This window comes from Scyliorhinus torazame, chromosome 2, assembly GCF_047496885.1.
Source record: "Scyliorhinus torazame isolate Kashiwa2021f chromosome 2, sScyTor2.1, whole genome shotgun sequence".
In the NCBI taxonomy this organism is placed as follows: Eukaryota; Metazoa; Chordata; class Chondrichthyes; order Carcharhiniformes; family Scyliorhinidae; genus Scyliorhinus; species Scyliorhinus torazame.
The window spans coordinates 197,489,669-197,510,618 of NC_092708.1; the positions used below are offsets into that span (position 1 = coordinate 197,489,669).

The 20,950-nt window shown below is 45.3% G+C and overlaps 1 protein-coding gene and 1 long non-coding RNA gene across 4 annotated transcripts in view; one reads left to right on the plus strand and one right to left on the minus strand.

Moving 5' to 3' along the window:
• agap1 (ArfGAP with GTPase domain, ankyrin repeat and PH domain 1) overlaps positions 1–20,950 on the minus strand; it is a 1,093,107-nt gene that overhangs the window by 937,823 nt on the left and 134,334 nt on the right. The gene's annotated exons all lie outside the window — the stretch shown is intronic.
• The window catches only part of LOC140407836 (uncharacterized), a 69,309-nt gene continuing 63,022 nt past the window's right edge, over positions 14,664–20,950 (plus strand). Inside the window, exons 1-2 of the long non-coding RNA XR_011939832.1 lie at positions 14,664–14,697; positions 15,821–15,900. This is a non-coding gene — a long non-coding RNA (uncharacterized lncRNA). The remainder of the gene's footprint in view (positions 14,698–15,820; positions 15,901–20,950) is intronic.

The window sequence follows — 20,950 nt, forward strand, 5'->3', positions numbered from 1 at the left end:
ATAGCAGCCGTTCATCGACTTCTTTAAGGAAAATTGAACATCAGCAGTAAGGGGGGGGGATGCATGGTAGTGCAAGACAAGGACAGAGAACTTAATATACGGGTAATCAGGAGATAGTGCGGGGGAGGGGGTAGTAGGGTATGTTATTTTAATGTTGTTGCATGTGTCGGCCTGCTCGGTTGTTTAAGAAATGCTAAATTGTTAAACTGTGAAAATTACAAATGCTTCAATAAAATATTTTCTTTAAAAAAAAGACATTGAAAGCAGCTTTCCCAATTACTTTGTGGTTTCAATGGTTGCACAGGTTACTCTCCAATACCTTGTTTTCATGCCCACTTTTCATATGCAAGCCTAAATAATAAGTGTTAGGGACGGAAATATCCATATTGTGTCCCCACGGCTTGTTCTCTGGTAGTCCAGCCATTGAAGTCCAGGCAACTCAATTTTTTCTGAGCTAACATTTCTTATCTGCTGACTTGTCCTGTTTTGAAGTTTGCCCTGGTGACTTGGAAAGAGCTACTCTTAGCACTGTTGTCCTATTGGTGGACTAACCCTAAATCAACAGTAATGGGAATGTAGATAAGCAGAGACATGGCCTGAATCTTGCACTTCTTGGGTGCACGTGATCGGTGGGCCGAGAAACAGATAATACATCAGAACCCGAATGAGCAGGTTCTTCCCGAGGTGGAGGACAAATGTGAATGGTGCCAGTGGGGTCCGGCCAACCACACTCATGTTTTGGGCTTGTCCCAAACTTGCTGGGTTCGGGACAGCCTTCTCCAAGGCAATGTCCAAGGTTGTGGGGGGAGGATGAAGCCATGCCCAATTGTGGCAATCTTCGTGGTATCGGAGCAGCCAGAGCTACACATGAGGAAGAGGACCGATGCCCTAGTTTTTGCTTCCCTAATCGCATGCCGGAGAATCCTGCTTGGCTGGCCATCAGCAGCACCACCCACTGCTGCAGACTGGCTTGCTGACCTTTTGGAATTTCTCCACCTGGAGAAGATCAAGTATGCCATCCGAGGGTCAGAGGAAGGCTTCCTAGAGTACATTGACAAATGGTACATCGACAAACAGTGATTGGTTACAGTGCGGAACAAGGGGCCAAACAAAGTAAATACATGAGCAAGAGCAGCATAGGGCATTGTGAATAGCGTTCTTACAGGGAACAGATCAGTCCGAGGGAGAGTCGTTGAGGAGTCTTGTAACTGTGGGGAAGAAGCTATTCCTATGTTTAGATGTCCGGGTCTTCAGACTTCTGTACCTTCTGTCTCATGGAAGAGTCTGGAAGAAAGCAATGCCTGGGTGGGAGGGGTCTCTAATAATGTTGTCTGCCTTCCTGAGGCAGCGGGAGGTATAGACAGAATCAATGTGAGGGTGGCAAGCTTGTGTGATGCGTTGGGCTGAGTTCACCACACTCTGCAGTTTCTTGCGATCTTGGACCGAGCAGTTGCCATACCAAGCTGTGATGCAGCCGGATAGGATGTTCCCTATGGCACATCTGTAGAAGTTTGTGAGAGTCGATGCAGACATGCCGAATTTCTTTAGCTTCTGTAGAAAGTAGAGACGTTATTGGGCTTTCTTGTCTGTTGCATCAATTGCCCACTTAATTGTCAGACATCCACTGACCGTAACGTTGGGTGCAGCACGACAACATCAGGACACGTGCCAATGTCTTCTCACGTGATTTCATGCACTTCCGAGTCAAGCGAGTGCCAGCCCGGTCAATGTAAAATTCTGTCCAAGAATTTAAGCTTTTGCACAGTCCCATCTACAAAGTCCACAAAAGTAAAGCACCAAAACCCTATCATATTACAGTTTGACAATACAAAGTGTCACATCAAGTTCAACCTATCCTTCATGTATGAATCTGGTCAGCAGGTTACACTGTCCAGCCAAAGAAATAAACAGCAACCATCCCTGATTTACTCCCCCCCCCCCCCCCTCCCCCCATCCCCTGCTCCCACAGGGCAATTCAAAGCTTTCACAGTTGAGATCACTGACCAAGATTTGCCTTCGTAACTTTGCAGGAGATAGAACTAACAAGAACATCTTGCAACACAATCTCCCCTGCAGCATCTGGTGGCTTTTCAACCTTATCAAATAAAAAAATCTTCTATACATGCTCTAAAAATGGTTAAGTGACGAACAAAATGCAAGTGCAGAGTACAAATTTAGAAATAACAAAAACATACAGTCCAGCAATGGAAATTTTCCGCATATTTTTCCCATTCCGACAGACAGGGTCCCACCCACTTATCCTGCAACAACAACATTATTCATATATATATATTTTTTAAAATATTTTTTATTTTCCTTTTTCACATTTTCTCCCAAATTTACACCCACCAACAATAAACAATAATCAGTAACAAATATGTCAGTCCCCATATCAATAACAACAATCCCATCCTCCCACCAAACCCCAAACATTAGCCCGCATTTTCACACAAATAACAAAAAGGAATCAGGAATCACCCATAGTTCCCCTCAACCCTCCCACCCCCCCCCAACTAATGTTCGATGTTATCCAGTTCTTGAAAGCGCATAATGAATAATGCCCATGAATTGTAGAACCCCTCCATGCTTCCCCTCAGTTCAAACTTAACCTTCTCATGAGTCAAGAATTGCAACAGGTCCCCCCGCCATGCCAGGGCACAGGGTGGAGAGGTTGTTCTCCAAACCATTAGGATCAGCCTTCGGGCGATCAACGAGGCGAAGACTACAACATCTGCCGCCGCACCCATTTCCAATCCTGGCTGGTCCGACAACCCGAATATGGCCTCCCGGGGGCCCGGGTCCAGTTTCACGTGTACCACTTTAGAAATTACCCTAAAAACCTCCTTCCAGTAATCCTCCATCTTTGGACAGGACCAAAACATATGAACGTGATTAACGGGTCACCCCCCAGTTCACACACATCTTCCACTCCCTCAAAGAATCGGCTCATCCTCGCCCTCGTGAAGTGTGCTCTGTATACCACCTTCAGCTGTATCAGCCCCAACCTCGCGCATGAGGTGGAGCTAATCACTCTCCAGAGCACCTCACACCAGAACCCCTCCTCCATATCCTCTCCCAACTCTTCCTCCCACTTTGCTTTGATCCCTTCCAATGGTGCCTTCTCCCCTTCCAAAATAGCCCCGTAAACCACTGACACTACCCCCTTCTCCAGTCCCCCTGTCGTCAGCACCTCCTCCAGCAATGTGGAGGCCGGCTCCCCCAGGAAGCTCTGTATCTTCTTTCTGGCAAAATCTCGAGCCTGCATGTATCTAAACATTTTCCCCTGCTCCAGCCCATACTTTGCTTCCAGCTCCTTCAGTCCTGCAAATCGACCCCTAAGAAACAAATCTTTTAGTGTCTTAATCCCCTTCTCCTCCCATACCCGAAAATTTCCATCCCACCTCCCTGGCTCAAATCTGTGGCTCCCCCGAATCGGCATTTCCCTTGACCCTGCCCCCAACCCGAGGTGTTGGCAAAACTGCCTCCAAATTCTCAATGAAGCTATTATTACCGGACTCCCGGAGTATTTCCCCGGGGCTATCGAGAGCGACGCTGTCGCTTTCAATCCCGACACCCTGCACAAACTCTCCTCCATTCTGACCCACTGGGAATCAACCCCTCTGGCCCAGCTCCGCACCTTCTCCGCATTTGCCGCCCAGTAGTAATACATCAGGTTCGGAAGACCCAAACCCCCGCCTGCCTTCCCCTCTGTAGCAGCACCTTTCTAACTCTGGCCACCTTCCCTCCCCATATGAACGACGTAATCCTACCCTCAATTTCTCTGAAAAAAACCTTTGGCAGGAAAATCGGCAGGCATTGAAAGATAAACAGAAATCGCGGCAACACGTTCATTTTAACCGCCTGTACCTGACCCGCCAGTGACAGAGGGAGACCATCCCACCTTGCCAGACTGCCAGATCAGCTTTCACTCTCCCCACCAAACTAGAAATGTTGAACCTGCTGAGCCCCCCCCCCCCCCCAGGTACCTAAAGTGAGTCCCTGCCCTACGGAATGGCAGCCCCCCCTACCCCCGGCCAAGACACCACAAAATACTCACTCTTGTCGAGATTTAATTTGTCCCCGATAAAGACCCAAACACTCGAAGCGGCTCCAGTATTCCCCCTATCGACACACTCAGTTCTGACACGTATAACTGCAAGTCATCGGCATATAAGGACACCCTATGCTCTATCCCGCCCCCCCCCCCCCCTGCACTATTCCTTTCCATACCCCCGAACTTCTTAATGCAATGGCCAACGGCTCAATCGCGAGTGCAAGCAGCAGGGGGGACATAGGACATCCCTGCCTAGTCCCACGGTGGAGAGAAAAGTATCTTGAGCTGATGTTATTTGTTATTTGTGCGGACCCTCGCCCTCTGCTCCTTACAGTTCACAAATCTTGGTCTAATCCCAAACCGCTCCAGAGCTGCCATCAAGTACCCCCATTCTACCCAGTCAAACGCCTTCTCAGCGTCCAATGCCACAACCACCTCTGTTTCCTTCCCCTCTGCCGGTGCCATAACGACATTCAATATCCTTCTAACGTTTGAAAAGAGCTGCCTCCCTCTCACGAACCGCGTCTGATCGTCACCTATCACCTTCGGGAGGCACTCCTCCAGCCTACCCGCCAGTATTTTCGCCAATACTTTTGCGTCCACATTCAGAAGTGATATGGGCTTTTACGACTCACACTCCGTCGGATCCTTATCTTCTTTCAGCAACAGGGAAATCGATGCCTGCTCCAAAGTTTGTGGCAACACCCCCTTTCCTATCGCCTCTTCAAACATCCCCACCATCAGGAGCAGCACGGTAGCATTGTGGATGGCACAATTGCTTCACAACTTCAGGGTCGCAGGTTCGATTCCGGCTTGGGTCACTGTCTGTGCGCAGTCTGCACATCCTCCCCGTGTGTGCGTGGGTTTCATCCGGGTGCTCCGGTTTCCTCCCACAGTCCAATGATGTGCAGGTTAGGTGGATTGGCCATGATAAATTGCCCTTAGTGTCCAAAATTGTCATTAGTGTTGGGTGGGGTTATGGGGATAGGGTGGAGGTGTTGACCTTGGGTAGGGTGCTCTCTCCAAGAGCCGGTGCAGACCCGATGGGCCGAATGGCCTCCTTCTGCACAGTAAATTCTATGATAATTGTCCTTGAATTTTTTATAATATTCCACCGAAAACCCATCCGGCCCTGCCACCTTCCTCGACTGCATCCTCCCAATCGCATCCTTTATCTCCTGCTCCACTATCGCTCCTTCTAATGTAGCCCTGTGCCCCTCCCCTAACCTCGGGTACTCCAACCCATCTAGAAATTCCTGCATCTCACGGTCTCCCCCAGGTGGCTCTGACCGATACAACCTCTCATAAAATTCCTCAAAAACGTTGTTAATCAGATCTGGAGCCACCACCAACTTCCCTGCCCTATCCCTCATCTGAACAATTTCCCTTGCCGCTGTGTCCCTCCGGAGCTGACCTGCTAACATACGCCATTATCTCCATTTTCGTAAATTGCCCCCCCTTGCTTGCCTCAGTTGGCGCACCGCCTTCCTTGTAGATAGTTGGTCAAAGTTCGCCTGTAGTTCCTTCCTCTTTTCCAGCTTTGCTGGGTCCCCATCTTCTGCATAACTCCTATCTACCTCCAACATCTCATCTATTACCCTCTGCCGCTCCAACCTCTCCTCTTTGTCCACCCTGGCCTTAAACTAAATCACCTCCCCCCCCTCACCACTGACTTTAGGGCGTCCCAGACAACTGCCTTCGACACCTCACCCGTACAATTGAAACCTACATATTCCTTAATTACCTTTTCAATTTTGTCACAGAACACTTGGTTCCCCAAAAATAGAGGATTTACCGTTGAGGAAGGTAACAAGGGACTTTCAGTACTTGGGGATCCAGATAGCCAAGAATTGGGGTACATTACACAGGCTTAATTTAACGCGGTTGGTGGAACAGATGGAGGAGGACTTTAAGAGATTGGACATGGTGTCCCTGTCACTGGCAGGTAGGGTGCAGGCGGTTAAAATGGTGGTCCTCCCGAGATTCCTTTTTGTGTTTCAGTGCCTCCCGGTGGTGGTCACGTAGGCTTTTTTCAAAAGAATCGAGAACAGTATTATGAGTTTTGTGTGGGCCGGGAAGACCCCGAGAGTGAGGAGGGGATTTTTGCAGCGCAGTAGGGACAGGGGGGGTCTGGCACTACCGAGCCTAAGTGAGTACTACTGGGCTGCCAATATTTCAATGGTGTGTAAGTGGATGGGAGAAGAGGAGGGAGCGAGGTGGAAGAGATTGGAGAGGGCGTCCTGCAGGGGGACTAGCCTACAAGCTATGGTGACGGCACCGTTGCCGTTCTCACCGAAGAAATACACCACAAGCCCGGTGGTGGTGGCTACATTGAAAATTTGGGGGCAGTGGAGATGGCATAGGGGAAGGACGGGAGCCTCGGTGCGGTCCCCGATAAGAAATAACCATAGGTTTGTTCCGGGGAGAATGGATGGGGGATTTGGAGCATGGCAAAGAGCAGGGGTAGCACAATTGAGAGATCTGTTCGTAGATGGGACGTTTGCGAGTCTGGGAGCGCTGACGGAAAAATATGGGTTGCCCCAAGGGAATGCATTTCGGTATATGCAACTGAGGGCTTTTGCGAGGCAACAGGTGAGGGAATTCCCGCAGCTCCCGACGCAGGAGGTGCAGACAGAGTGATCTCAGAGACATGGGTGGGGGATGGTAAGGTGTCGGACATATATAGGGAAATGAGGGACGAGGGGGAGATCACGGTAGATGAGCTGAAAGGGAAATGGGAAGAAGAGCTGGGGGAGGAGATTGAGGAGGGGCTGTGGGCTGATGCCCTACATAGGGTAAACTCATCGTCCTCGTGTGCCAGGCTAAGCCTGATACAATTTAAGGTGTTACACAGGGCGCATATGACTGGAGCATGGCTCAGTAAATTTTTTGGGATAGAGGATAGGTGTGCGAGATGCTCGAGAAGCCCAGCGAATCACACCCACATGTTCTGGTCATGCCCGGCACTACAGGGGTTTTGGGTGGGGGTGGCAAAGGTGCTTTCGAAGGTGGTGGGGGTCCAGGTCGAACCAAGCTGGGGGTTGGCTATATTTGGGGTTGCAGAGGAGCCGGGAGTGCAGGAGGCGAGAGAGGCTGATGTTTTGGCCTTTGTGTCCCTAGTAGCCCGGCGCAGGATATTGTTAATGTGGAAAGAAGCCAAACCCCCGGGTGTGGAGATCTGGTTAAACAACATGGCAGGGTTTATAAAGTTAGAACGGATTAAGTTCGTACTAAGGGGGTCGGCTCAAGGGTTCACCAGGCGGTGGCAACCGTTCGTCGACTACCTCACAGAAAGATAGAGGGAATGGAAAAGAAGAAGACAACAGCAGCAACCTGGGGGGGAGGAGGAATCGGACGGACTCTCAGGGATGTTATTGTATATGTATAGGCACTTGTTTTAGGTAACGTATATTGGACTGTTAGATTGTATCTTTGGAGAGTATTTATTTTTGACAAGGCAGTTGCCATTTAGTTTGGTTTTTGTTTCTGTTCATATATTATTTATTTATTTGTTTAAAACTGGCCACTGTTATTTATATTGCTTTATTGTTGTTTAAAAGAAACACTACGTACTGTTATGTTTGGCCAAGAAATCTTGAATAAAATATGTATTTTTTTTAAAAATCAATCCACCTTGATTTTTTAAAAATTGTTAACCTATAACCACTCTGTGCAAGTTGTCTTGCTGGAATCCAAAATAAAAATAGAAAATGAAAGAAATACTCAGATGATCAGGCAGCATCTGTGGGGATAAAAACAGAGTTAATGTTTCACGTCAATGAACTTTCATCAGACTGGGGGGAAAATTGGTGATGTAAGAGGTTTTAATCGCATAAAGAGGAAGCGAACAAGGCGAGGGGAGATGAAGAGGAAGGGGGAGGAAGGAAAAACAAGAGGGAAGGCGTGGGGATGTACTGTCAGGACTCAGTCTCAGTGTTTAAAATAGTTACTTTGAAGTTAGAAGTATTTTTTTCCCCTTCTAATTCTTTCAGATTAACTATGAATATAAAACTGGCAGGACCATCCGGAAGTTAGTGGTTTAAATTGCTGTGTCGGATGGTTCCGAGCCCAGCATAATCGGCCAACAGAAGTTAGCCCTTCTGGGCAATTTCCGGAGAAACCCTTACATGGGAACTCCCAAGAGGGTTTTCCCCAGTGCATCTTGGGGTACATCCCAAATCCAACGCTGGGGAGCTAGGAAGTTATGGCCCACTGTTTTTCTTTTAACAATATAATGTTGCTGATCTCACTGTGGGTCAAAATCTATCTGAAATAGCTATATCAGCAATGTTGGATTGATTGGAGACCTACAGTTTATGTGCTAACTCAGCAAAGGGCTGCACAATATAACTACCTACTGATCGAAGCGCATACCAGTTTATGTGCTAAACCGCTGAGATTACATGGAAACAATTCTTCTGAGTGCTTATACTGCTTCAAGATTAATTCACAGGACAGAATTAGGTGCATCAACTTTGTCAGTCGAAGGTATACATACAGCAGAGGTCCAGTGCACTATCTTCCTATCCTCCTTAGATAAGCGTGCATTACCAGAGGACTGGGTTCACAGATTTTACACCTTTGTTTAAAAAAAGGAATAGGGTAAAGTTGGTAACTACAAGCCAGTCAGACTAACATCAGTGAGGAGGCGAGAGACTTTTAGAAGCAAAGATTAGAGACAAAATGAATTGTCACTTTAAAAAAATATGGTTTAGTAAATGACAACCAGTAGGCATTTGTTAAAAGCAAATCCTGTTTGAGTAACTTGATTGTGTTCTGATTTTAATGCCCAACAACACCCATTAGAGACGACATGTCAGATTGGTCTCAACTGTGATGTTGGCAGTCCATTCACCAACCTGTCAATAACATTTTATTCCCAAAAACTTATTTTATTCATAAAAAATGTAAAATTCTATTACAGTTAAATTCAAGTGTGGCTGTTCACCTAGTGCAAAACAAATCTATTAGATTAAATACAGTTTGTCAGCACTATCAGCACTCCGTCATAGGGTGAGGTATCGGTTGGCCATCAATGTCGCTTTCGAACAGTAATCTGAAGATGAGTCATTACCTTCAGAAGAACAAGACAAAGAGTGTCTTGAAAATAATGAAAAGTATGAGAGGAGATGAGTCACAAGAGTGGAGGTTCGGCCTGACTTCAATTTTCTCACCTCAAACCAGGTGACTGATTCTCAGAAATGTATAAAGGGCACTGCACACCCAGCCATTTGAATTGGGCTGCTAATGCTCGGCTCATTTGCCTCATCCGGAAGTTGTAATTCCACTGTACAGGCAGATTATACACACAGATGTAGTGGCACAACGGGTTACACAAGGAATCAAAACTTGCTGCAACTGCCAAGTTATAAAGCTGGTTGTGTGAGCGAGACAGCACTACTTCATGCACTTCACTTCACCTTCAGGTTCAACTGGTGCAACAAACAATATTTGCCAAGAATGGGGATCAGAATAAAGCAATTGAGAACAAATCGCCTCGGGCCACTCTCAAAAACCTCCAACAGCCGGTTGGAGAGCAAAACTGACTAGGCTTGCCCAAAAAGTTTATGACAGGGCTCTTCATTCATGGCCAGCCAGTAATGGAATTTATGGATAGTGTCAAACAATAATTGATTCTGAAATCACTTTACCGGAACTTGATTCAACAGACTTAAGAAGGTGGCACAGAGAATTTTACTTGACAACCTACTACATCTTTGTCAGCTATTTCTCTGCACCAGATGACAACTGTTACCATGAAATTTAAGATGTTACTGAACAAATCAGTACAGTTCAATTTATGACAGCCAAATCATGGCAGCACATTATGTCAGCTCAGGCTTGGTGGAAATACTCACGCCTCCAAGTCAGACGGTTGGGGGTTCAAGTCCCACTCCTGACAGCCCAGTGCAACACTGAGGGAGTCCTGCAAATTATGGAGGTGCTGCCTTTCAGATGAGAGGTTAAACCAATGACACTTTTGGCTAACATTAAAAAAATCCACAACACTGTTCTGAAGGTGGGGGGGGGGGGTCTGCTTCCTGTCCTGGTCATTATTTATTCCTCAACCTACATTACTAAAATAAATCATTTAGCCATTTATTTCATTGCTGTTTGTGGGAACTTGTTGCGCACACATTGGATCCCATACTTTGTAAAATTCAACTGTGACTACACTACAAAATCATTAGAATCATAGAATCCCCACAGTGCAGAAGGAGGCCATTCGGCCCATTGAGTCTGCACCGACCCTCTGAAAAGAGCACCCTACCTAAACCCAATCCCTACCCGACAGCCGCAACCCCACCTAGAGAACATTTAGCACAGCCAATCCACCAACCCAGCATATCTTTGGACTGTGGGAGGAAACAGGATCTCCCAGAAGAAACCCACGCAGGCACAGGGAGAACGTGCAAACTTTGCACAGTCACCCAACATCAAAATTGAACCGGGGTCTCTAGCGCTGTGAGGCAGCTGTGCTGACCACTGTGCCACACTTCACTGGCTGTAAGGCACTAAGACATTGAGGACATGAAAAGTGCTACTTTCAATTTAGTGTGCCCAATTATTTTTTTCCAATTAAGGGGAAATTTAGCGTAGCCAATCCACCTAGCCTGCACATCTTTAGTCAGTATTGCTCTCCAACCAGCTGTTGGAGGTTTTTGTACAATACAAACCCACGCAAACATGGGGAGAATGTGCAAACTCCACATGGACAGTGACCCAGAGCCGGGGCCGAACCTGGGACCTCGGCGCCGTGAGGCAGGAGTGCTGACCACTGTGCCACCGTGCTGCCCGAAAAGTGCTACTTAAATCCAATTTTTTTTCCCCCCCAAGCCTCCTGCTCAATGCGAGTTGGGCACAGGGTCTGATCATATGTGGCATCGGTTGGCTTCACTTTGATCAGTCTTCCTGGGCTAACTGGTAACAAGAAATGGAAGTACAGAACAAACTGAAATGGGCTAGGGTGCTCACATTCAGAGCAACTGCTGTCCATCCCAGACCTTAATTTAGATGCACTCTCCCCACTAAAGCAGAACAGTTTGGCAGATATTCTCTCAACACAAGAACAAGTAAAAAAAATTCATAAAATATTACATAAAAGAATAAAACACTCCCAAACCTAGTTCCATGAAGAATACCATTCTTCCAATTTAAAAATAAATATTTTGAGCTTTGACCAAGGGTCATCTGGACTCGAAACGTTAGCTCTTTTCTCTCCCTACAGATGCTGCCAGACCTCATGAGATTTTCCAGCATTTTCTCTTTGGTTTCAGATTCCAGCATCCGCCGTAATTTGCTTTTAAAAATAAATATATTCACCAGTCCACAGAAGGCACTTTGTACAATACAAAGATGGCACTGACTCAATCCCTTCAGATTTTCTACTTTAGCACACTGGCTTATTCCAACTGTACACAGAGGATGCTGAATAAAGGAGAAAAGCTTTCATCAGCAGAAACTCATCTCCCAAGGCACGGTCACAGACAGCAAATAACTGATGAGCTGCGACAGTTAGAACCGTAGAATCATAAAATCCCTACAGTGCTGAAGGAGGCCATTTGGCCCATCGAGTCTGCACTGATCCTCTGAAAGAGCACTATCCAGTTACCCTGCCCCACCCCACCATATCCCCGTAACCCTGTAACCTAACCTGCACATCCCTGGGCACTAAGGGGAAATTTAGCATGGCCAACCCACCTAACTTGCACATCTTCAGACTGTAGGAGGAAACCGAACATTTTAAATACAAAAAGTAAACCCAAGCTTGTTAAATAATAACTTGCTTTCATTGGACAAAGACAATGTATTATAAAAGCAACAAAAGTTGATTCAATGATTTAGCCCAATTTATAATACCTCAGAATAAAGAGTGAAAACTTACAGCACTGTTTTGCAGGTTAAACAATGACAATTTGCATCTGTACAGCATTTGTCATGTGAAAGAATATTCTAGGACACTTCACAGATAGATAAAGGGAAAACAATACTATCTGGGTCAGAAAGGAGATGAAGAGAATGATGTTAATTGATGACAAGGTTAGGGGAAAGGCAAATGTGAGGAATTCCATAAGTAGGAGCATTTTTAGAACTAGCCCTTTTTTTGCACTGTGCATTAAGTTTGAGGATTGCACTCATGAATTGCCTTCTCTTATTACAGCAAAATCAGGGAGGCAATCACTTGCTGAAATAAAAAAAGACAAAAAAAATTCAGTAGATAATCCACTTCAACACCTGTGTGTTCAAAGTTCAGTGGATAAGAGACATTGGTCAACCAGTTGGTGGTCCTTTAACATATTTTTAACTACAGTGGAAAATAGCTTGATGATTTAAAAGGTTGCACGCCAAATTTATAGTCACAATTTTGGAACAATACTCACAATTGATGTTTTTGGGGTGGGGAGCGCGGAGAAAGGAAATTAGTTAAGTGAGTGGCTTCAATTTTCTTTCCTTCTGTCTGTAGCTCATGACTCAAAGTTGGGTGGATGATGATGGGTCTCAAAATCTCAAATCCTTGCTCTATTTATCTGCAGTGCATTAGTGCAGTTAAATGCTGTCGAAAAACAAAAAATGATGAGCACTGCTGCCTCATGGCGCCGAGGACCCGGGTTCAATCCTGGCCCCAGGTCAATGTCATGTGGAGTTTGCACATACTTCCTGTGTCTGCATGGGTCCCACCCCCACAACACAAAAAGATGGGCAGGTAGTTGGATTGGTGGATTATTATTTCCCCTGAACTGGAAAAAATAATAATTGGGCACTCAAAAAAATTTTTTTTAAATTAATTAAATTAAATTAAAATCCAAAAGTAGCCCAAATGCTTTGCCACAGGGTATGAGGGCAGACACGATCATCAACATATTTCTGGACTGCTTTGGTAAACAATGAGAATTGTTTTCACTCTTCTTCTCCGACAGTCAAGGATGACCTGCTTCCACACCGATTTGAATGGATCGGAGAAGGCTGATAAAGTTTAATGCCCTATCCGCCATTCTAAATTGCCTTAGTGTCCAAAATGATTAGGTGGGGTTACGGGGATAGTGTGGTCTGGGCTTAAGTGGGGTGCTACTTCCTGGGGCCGGTGCAAACTCGATGGGCCGAACGGCCTCCTTCTGCACTGTAAATTCTATGATTCTTCTTCTCAGACAGTCAAGGATGACTTGCTTCCAGGATGGCACGCGGCGCAGTGGTTAGCACTGGGACTGCGGCGCTGAGGACCCGGGTTTGAATCCCGGCCCTGGGTCCCTGTCGTGTGGAGTTTGCACATTCTCCCCATGTCTGCGCGGGTTTCACCCCCACAACCCAAAGATGTGCAGGTTAGGAGGATTGGCCACGCTAAATTGCCCCATAATTGGAAAAAGAAATTGGGTTCGCTAAATTTTTTTTTTTTAAAAGGAAGACTTGCTTCAACTCGGATTTGAATGGATGGCTAATGTTCAAAGCCCGATCCGTGACTCTGCCACATGTGGGGCAGGTGTGCTCGAAGGGTTGGGCAGACGAGCCCAAAAATGAAAGGTGATCTTCTTAAAACATATAAGATCCTGAGGGGATCTGTAAGGGTGGATACCCAGAGGATGTTTCCTCTTGTTGGAAGAAACTAGAACTAAGGAACATGGTTTAAGAGTAAGAGAACTCCTTTGAAGGCCAAGATGAAAACTTATTTCTCGGAGCATCGTTGGTCTGTAGAATTCTGTTCCACATGGCTGAGTTAGACAGATCTTTGACAGACAAGGGAGCAGAAGGTAATGGGAGACAGGCAGGAAGGCATGGTTGGGACCATAACCAGATCAGCCATGGTCTTATCATATTGTGCAACAGGCTGAAAGGATCACATAGCTTACTTCTACTCCTATGTCCTATGCCCCAAACCTGGCACTGCTGGGACAACAGCTGCTGACCAATCAGATTGGCCGGCAGCTTTCTAAGGTGGGATTTCCTGTCCAGATGGGGGTGGAAATCTTGACCTGAGACAATTAGCGCTGCTTCCAGGGTAAAATGTCTGTGGGGCAGCTGGGGTTTTGGTTGACAGGGACAAGGAATACAGCTTCCCTTAAAATCCAGCCCACAACCCCATGTCGCACACATACATATGTTACCCATAAAGACAAAAGCTTGAACAGCCCAGTCTAATGATGTTTACTCTTCCTCAACGTTCCTTATGATTTACCTTAATCCTGTTCCATATTAGCATTTGTTGCCATGGTACTACTTGAAAATTTAATCTTCGGTAAGTGGAGTGCATTTGGAAAATTGAAATAGACTGCAATCCTGGGGCTGGTGGCATGATAATATAGTCGTTCTCGTAAAGATATAAACAGGTTGTTATTTTACTGTGGTATATCATAAAATGAATTCATTTTTAGGACAGCAGAGAATTGCATCACGTGATGTTAAACCAATGTTTTGCTCAAAAGAGCAGGTTCAACAATGCAAGCAAGTTTTAAATGGAGAAATTATGTACTGAGTATGTGTTCCAAGGAAATAACTTGGCATGAGTTATGGATGTCCTTTATTTCAGGTTTTGATTAACTATATTAACCAGTTGAGGTGTGTTCTGGTGCTGTATGACCTCACCAGAACCTTTCAATTGTGTTACTGCCTTGTAACTCATCTTTGTATGGTAAACTGCAAAGCAGAGGAAGGTAACTGGCATCTGTTTGCTGATGAGGTCACTTATCTTTTATTAGCTCATGTGAATTTGTACTGTAAACTCAGGATGTGGCTGCGCTTTGTTCTGAAAGACTGAAAGTTGTTTCTGCCAAGAAGTGGTTCTGTGTGTTTAGTCACCTGGCGTTTGAGCTGAACACAAGGCCATCAGCTGAAATATGCAAACCAAAAAGGGCTGGAAGAACCTTCAAGCCATTTCAAATTTGCTCAAATTTTAAAAAAAAATCTTTTTACTGGCATTTTCAAAATTATGTACATTGCCGTTCGTTTTCATTTATTGTAGTCACAAAGGTTTCTCTATTTACAGTCTGTCAGCTTCTGGCTCAGCATACAACCCCCCCCCCCCCCCCCCCCCTGACCACTCCCTCCCTCCCTTTCCCCCTTCTTCACTGCTGCCCCCCATTCTTTCTTGCTGGGTTTTGCTACCTCACCTTGCACCCCCCCCCCCCACCCCCCCCCCCCCCCCCCCACCCCTCCCCTTCCCCCGGTCCTTCCTCGCTTTTCTCTTTCTATCTTGTCCTGGCTATTTCTCCCTGGCTACTGGCTATTTATTTATTATGTGTTGGGCACAAACAGGTCTCGGAGCAGTCGGGTGAATGGCTCCCATGTTTTGTGGAAGCCCTTTTCCGACCCACGGATGGTGAATGTGATTTTCTCCAATTGGAGAAATTCCGATAGGTCGGACAGCCAGTCTGCAGCTTTAGGTGGTGCTGCTGATCGCCAATCGAGTAGGATTCTACGGCGGGCGATCAACGAGGCAAAGGCAAGGGTGTCCACCCTCCCCCATGAAGAGATCTGGCTGGTAAATTTGCTCAGTTTTTAAAAATAAATTTAGAGTACCCAATTCATTTTCTTTCCAAGTAAGTGGCAATTCAGCACGGCCAATCCACCTGCACATCTTTGGGTTGTGGGGGCGAAACCCACGCAAACACGGGGAGAATGTGCAAACTCCACACGGACAGTGACCCAGAGCCGGGATCAAACCTGGGACCTTGGCGCCATGAGGCAGCAATGCTAACCACTGCGCCACCGTGCTGCCCTAATTTGCTCAGTTAAATAAAATATAGGACTCATTCCATTTTCTTGGCCTTTCAACAGGTGATTTATCTTCATCAAACAATGCGGAGGAAGGGAATGTTTTATGGCATGAACAAAAGGGGAAATCTTTAGCTCATCTGGTGAGTTTTTCTTGTGTATTATTCAGCCACAGAGACAAGAATGCCCAGATATGATGTTACATCTGCAGTGGTGGATAATCTCTACTGACATCAACTAGCTTCTGATTCTCAGAACTTGCGAGGTTGGGAAAAGTCTGACAGGCTCCTCGTTCCTGCCCATTATCCAGTGATTGTCTGGAAATCCTTGTGGGATTTTGCGTGAAAATAAGATTGGGGCTCAGCTGTTGCATTCTCAGATTAGGCACATGGCAGCAACTGGGATAACTGGCCTGCTGCCTTGCTATTTTTACTTGTTTTCCTCCTGCGAGGAAGCCTCTGGTCAGGAGATCACCTCTGTGAAATAACTGAAAATGGTAGATGAGTGTAGGTCCTGCAAGGAGTTGACATTTACAGCAAAAAAAGGTGGTTCATTCAGCGTACCATGTCGATACAACTCCTTGGGAGATATAAATAAATAAAAGATAGTTATTAATAAATCCAAAAATAGAATTCAGGAGAAACCTTGTCACCCAGAAAGTGGCAAACATTGGTACTCGATAACAGATGGAGTAGTTGGAGCCAGTAGCATGGAAATGTGGATAAATGTGTGAGAGTAAGGGGATCGAATATGTTGATGGAATTAGATAATATGAGAGGAGGCCATATGGAGCTTAAACACCAGCATGGACTATTTGAACCAAATGGCTCATTTCTGTACTGTAAATCCTATACAAACAGAAATTATCCTATTCCCTGGCCCTCCTCCCTGCATACTCCATGCTTTAAATGTTTATTTGCTCTGAAGAAAGAGCATGATCTCTGCCTGAAAAACTTCTTGTGGCAAAGTACAGTGCTCTAACAATTCTTATATGAGGGTAGCACGGTGGCGCAGTGGTTAGTACTGCAGCCTCACGGTGCTGAGGACCCGGGTTCGACCCCAGCCCCGGGTCACTGTCCGTGTGGAGTTTGCACATTCTCCCCGTGTCTGGGTGGGTCTCACCCCCACAACCCAAAGATGTGCAGGTTAGGTGGATTGGCCATGCCCAATTGCTCCTTAATTGGAAAACATTTATTTTTAACAATTCTTTTATGAAGAAATTTAAACATCTAGAAAACCAAGGTCCTCTACCAACCAGCTCCCTTGTCATAATGTGTTGCTCAATCAATTAAGATCAGTGACAAGATCCTAGAAAATGTGGACCATTTTCCATATCTTAGGAGTTTCCTCTAGACAAAGGCAGACACAGACGGTCACAATTCATCATTGCCTACAATGTGCCAGCTCAGTCTTCAGCCGACTCAGAAAAATAATATTTAGGGACCAGAATCTCAAACCTGACACCAAAGTCATAATTTATTGGGCTGCAGCAATCCCAAGTACTCTTTAATGCTTCAGGGGCTTGGTCAACCTACAGCAGGCAACTCGGAGAACTGGGGAAGTACCATCAGCAGTGCCTTCGCAGAATTCTCCAAATCCAGTGACAAAATAGATAGTCTAACGGCAGCATCCTTTCCCAAGCCAACATGCCCAGCATCATTCAAAACCAGATCCACTGGGCGTGACATGTCATTCGTACGCCTGACACCAAACTCCCAAGCAACTGTTGTATGCAGAACTCAGTTGAGGCAGGAAACTCCCAGGAGCACAGGCACAGGAGTAAGCCATTTAGCTCCTCAAGCCTACTCCACCATTAAGAAAGATCATGGCTGATCTGGTTGTGGTCTTTGTTACACTTTCCTGTCTGCACACCAATGACTCTTTGGGTGAAAATGTTTCTCCTCATGTCTAACTTAAAAGGGAGATCCCTTATTTTCAAATTACATCCCCTAGTTTTAGTCTCAAAATTTAGTCTCTCATGGGGCAGCAAGTGGCACAGTGGTTAGCATTGTTCCCTCACGGCGCTGAGGACCTGGGTTCGAATCCCGGCCTTGGGTCACTGTCCGTGTGGTGTTTGCACATTTGCCCCGTGTCTGTGTGGGTTTCACCCCCACAACCCAAAGATGTGCAGGTTTGGTGGATTGGCCACGCTAAATTGCCCCTCAATTGGAAAAAAATAATAATTGGGTTCTCTTAATTTATCAAAAAAATATATGCCTCTCATTCCAGAAATGAGTAGAGTGAACCTTCTCTGAACTGCTTCCAATGCAGTTGTATCCTTTTTTCAAATAAGGAGACCATAAACACCAACAATCCAATAGTCTTCCTCGTCACTTGCTGTATCTGCATGCTAACTTTATGATCGATGTACCAGGACACTCAGATCCCCCTGTACCAACGAGTTCTGTAATCCAGTTCAATTTAAATACCACACTGTTTTTCTGCTCTTCCTGCCCGAGTGGGCAAGTTCACATTTCCCCATGTTATATGCCATCTGTCAAATTTTTGTCCACTCACTTAACCTTTCTATATCCTTTTGTAGACTTTTTAGATCCTCTTGACAACGTACTTTACTATCTGTCTTGGTGGCTTCGGCAAATTTAGCTACCATACATTCGGTCCCTTCATCTATGTAATTTATCTAGATTGCAAACAATTGACTAGTTACAGCTTGCCAAGCCAAAAGTGACCGAGTTATCCATATTCTTTACTCCTGACAGCTAACTAATCCTTAACCGAAGTTAATATGTTACCCCTACACCATGTGCTCATTTCTTGTGTACCTTATCAAATGCCTTTTGGTCTTCCACTGTTGAGATGACAGACAATCCCCAAACATGGAGGTTATGGAGTCGGACATTCAAATAATGCCCAGGACATTAGCAGGGCCTTACTGTGCTCAGGGCCTTGGATGCTCGAGTTTAGGATTTACTTCCTTGTCGACCACGCCCATGTTAAAACAAGCTTTCTGCAAATCTCTGAACCCATTGGATTCAAAACAGACCGACAAGCAACCGAGAAAGAAGAATGGCTTGGAGTTATAAAGCACCTTTCACGCCCTCAGGGTATCTCAAAGTACTTTTCAGATATTAAGTACTTTAGAAGTAGTCAATGTTATAACGCAGGAAATGTGGCAGAATGCATACAACGCAAAGTCCCACAAACAGCAATATTATACATGACCATATAATTTGTTTTATTAATTTTATTTGGGGGGTGGGGGGGGGAAGAGAACCACTGGGGAGAATATCCATGCTATTCTTCAAATAGTGGCACAGGATTGTTTACATTCACCTGAGAGAGTAGTTGGGGCCTCTGTTTAACTTGCACCTGAAAGACAGCACCTCCAAAAATGTAGTGCTCCCTTAGTACTGGCACAGAATGAAGCCAAACAAACAGAACTAAGAAGCTAACCACTAGCGATATTGAGCCAACGTGCAGTTTTTGCGAAAGCAGATTCCTTGCCACTCATCTATCCCCATTAGGAGAAAATACTAATTAATCATAATTTAAATAATGCTTATAACTACTGAAAAGGTGACATTAACCACGTACAAAATCTTGGAAGAAATATTTTGACTTTTCTTGTACCAGCCAACTCTCCCACGGGACTTGGATAGCTGCCCAGATACATGTTCTTTCAGCTTGATCAGCAGCAGCCAAAATTGCAAAAGCCCCACATTATTCAGGCTCCATCAATGCAGCCAAGTCTTTGACCTAAGGATTCGAAAGGTCTCTGAAATCATGAAAGGAATTACCAGAAAACACTCGAGCAGTTTCTTATACCTTATAGGTCAACTACTTCAGCTGCTGAAACGTGCCTGCATGCCACAGTGGCATTGGAAAACCATGGCATTCAGAGGCCTCAAAATTGAAAAGGTATAATTCAGCTCCACAAACACTGCTACAATGCTGCAAAAATAATTTGAATCATAACGATGAAATCTTGCACTGATTACCAACTAGGGTTGACTTATCGGAACATCGGACTGAAGAACAGGGATAGGCCATTCGAGCCTGATCCATCATTCAATAAGATTATGGCTCATCTGGTAGTAGTCTCAGCTACACTTTCCTGTCTGCTCACCCCCCCCAACCATAACTCTCGACTCTTTTGGCTATTAAAAATCTGTCTAACTCAGCCTTGAATACATTAAAGTCCCTGTCTCCACTCCTTTCTGAGGAAGAGAATTCCACATATTAATGACCCTCCGAGAGAGAAATTCTCTTCATCTCGGTCTTAAAAGGGCTACCTCATATTCTTAAACCATGTCCCTGAATTCTAGTTGCTCCCACCAGAGGAAACATCCTCTCAGCATTCATCATATGCAGTTCCCTCAGGGTCTTATGTGTCAGTAAAATCACCACTTATTCTTCTAAACCCCAATGAGTGAAAGCCCAAACTGTTCACCCTTTCTTCATAAGTGAAGCCCTTCATCCCCGGAATGAGTCACATGAACCTTCCCTGAACTGCTTCTAAAGCAATTATATCATTTCTCAAATATGGAGATCAAAACTTCACACAGTATTCCAGATGTGGTCTCACCAAGGACCTGTCCAGCTGCAGTAAAATTTCCCCACTTGGGTCTTCAATTCCTCTTGCAATAAATGCCAACATTCCATTTGGTTTCCTAATAACTTGCCATACCTGCACACTAACTTTGTGATTATGTATCCAGATATCCAGATCTCTTTGTACCACCTAGTTATGCACTCTCTCTCCATTTAAAATAATATATGACCTTTCTATTCTTCTTGCCAAAATGGACAAGTACACATTTACCCACTTTAGACTCAAGGTATTCATGAAGCTTTCAAAGCAAAAACGATGAAGTATGAAGGTGCAAGATTATGAATTTGGGCACACTGCACAGGGTTGCCAACAGATAAATCCTTTTTCTATTTTTTCTAAATTTAGAGTACCCAATTCTTTTTTTTCCAATAAGGGGCAATTTAGCGTGGCCAATCCACCAGCCTGCACATCTTTGGGTTGTGGACATGAGGCCCACGCAAACAAGGGGAGAATGTGCAAACAAACGCCACATGGACAGTGATCCGGGGCCGGAATTGAACCGAGGTCCTCAGTGCCGTGAGACAGCAGTGCTAACTACTGCACCAACGTGCTGTCCCCAGATAAATCCTTTCTAAAATAAAAACAGAAATTGTCAGAAACACTTTGGCAGGTCAGGCAGC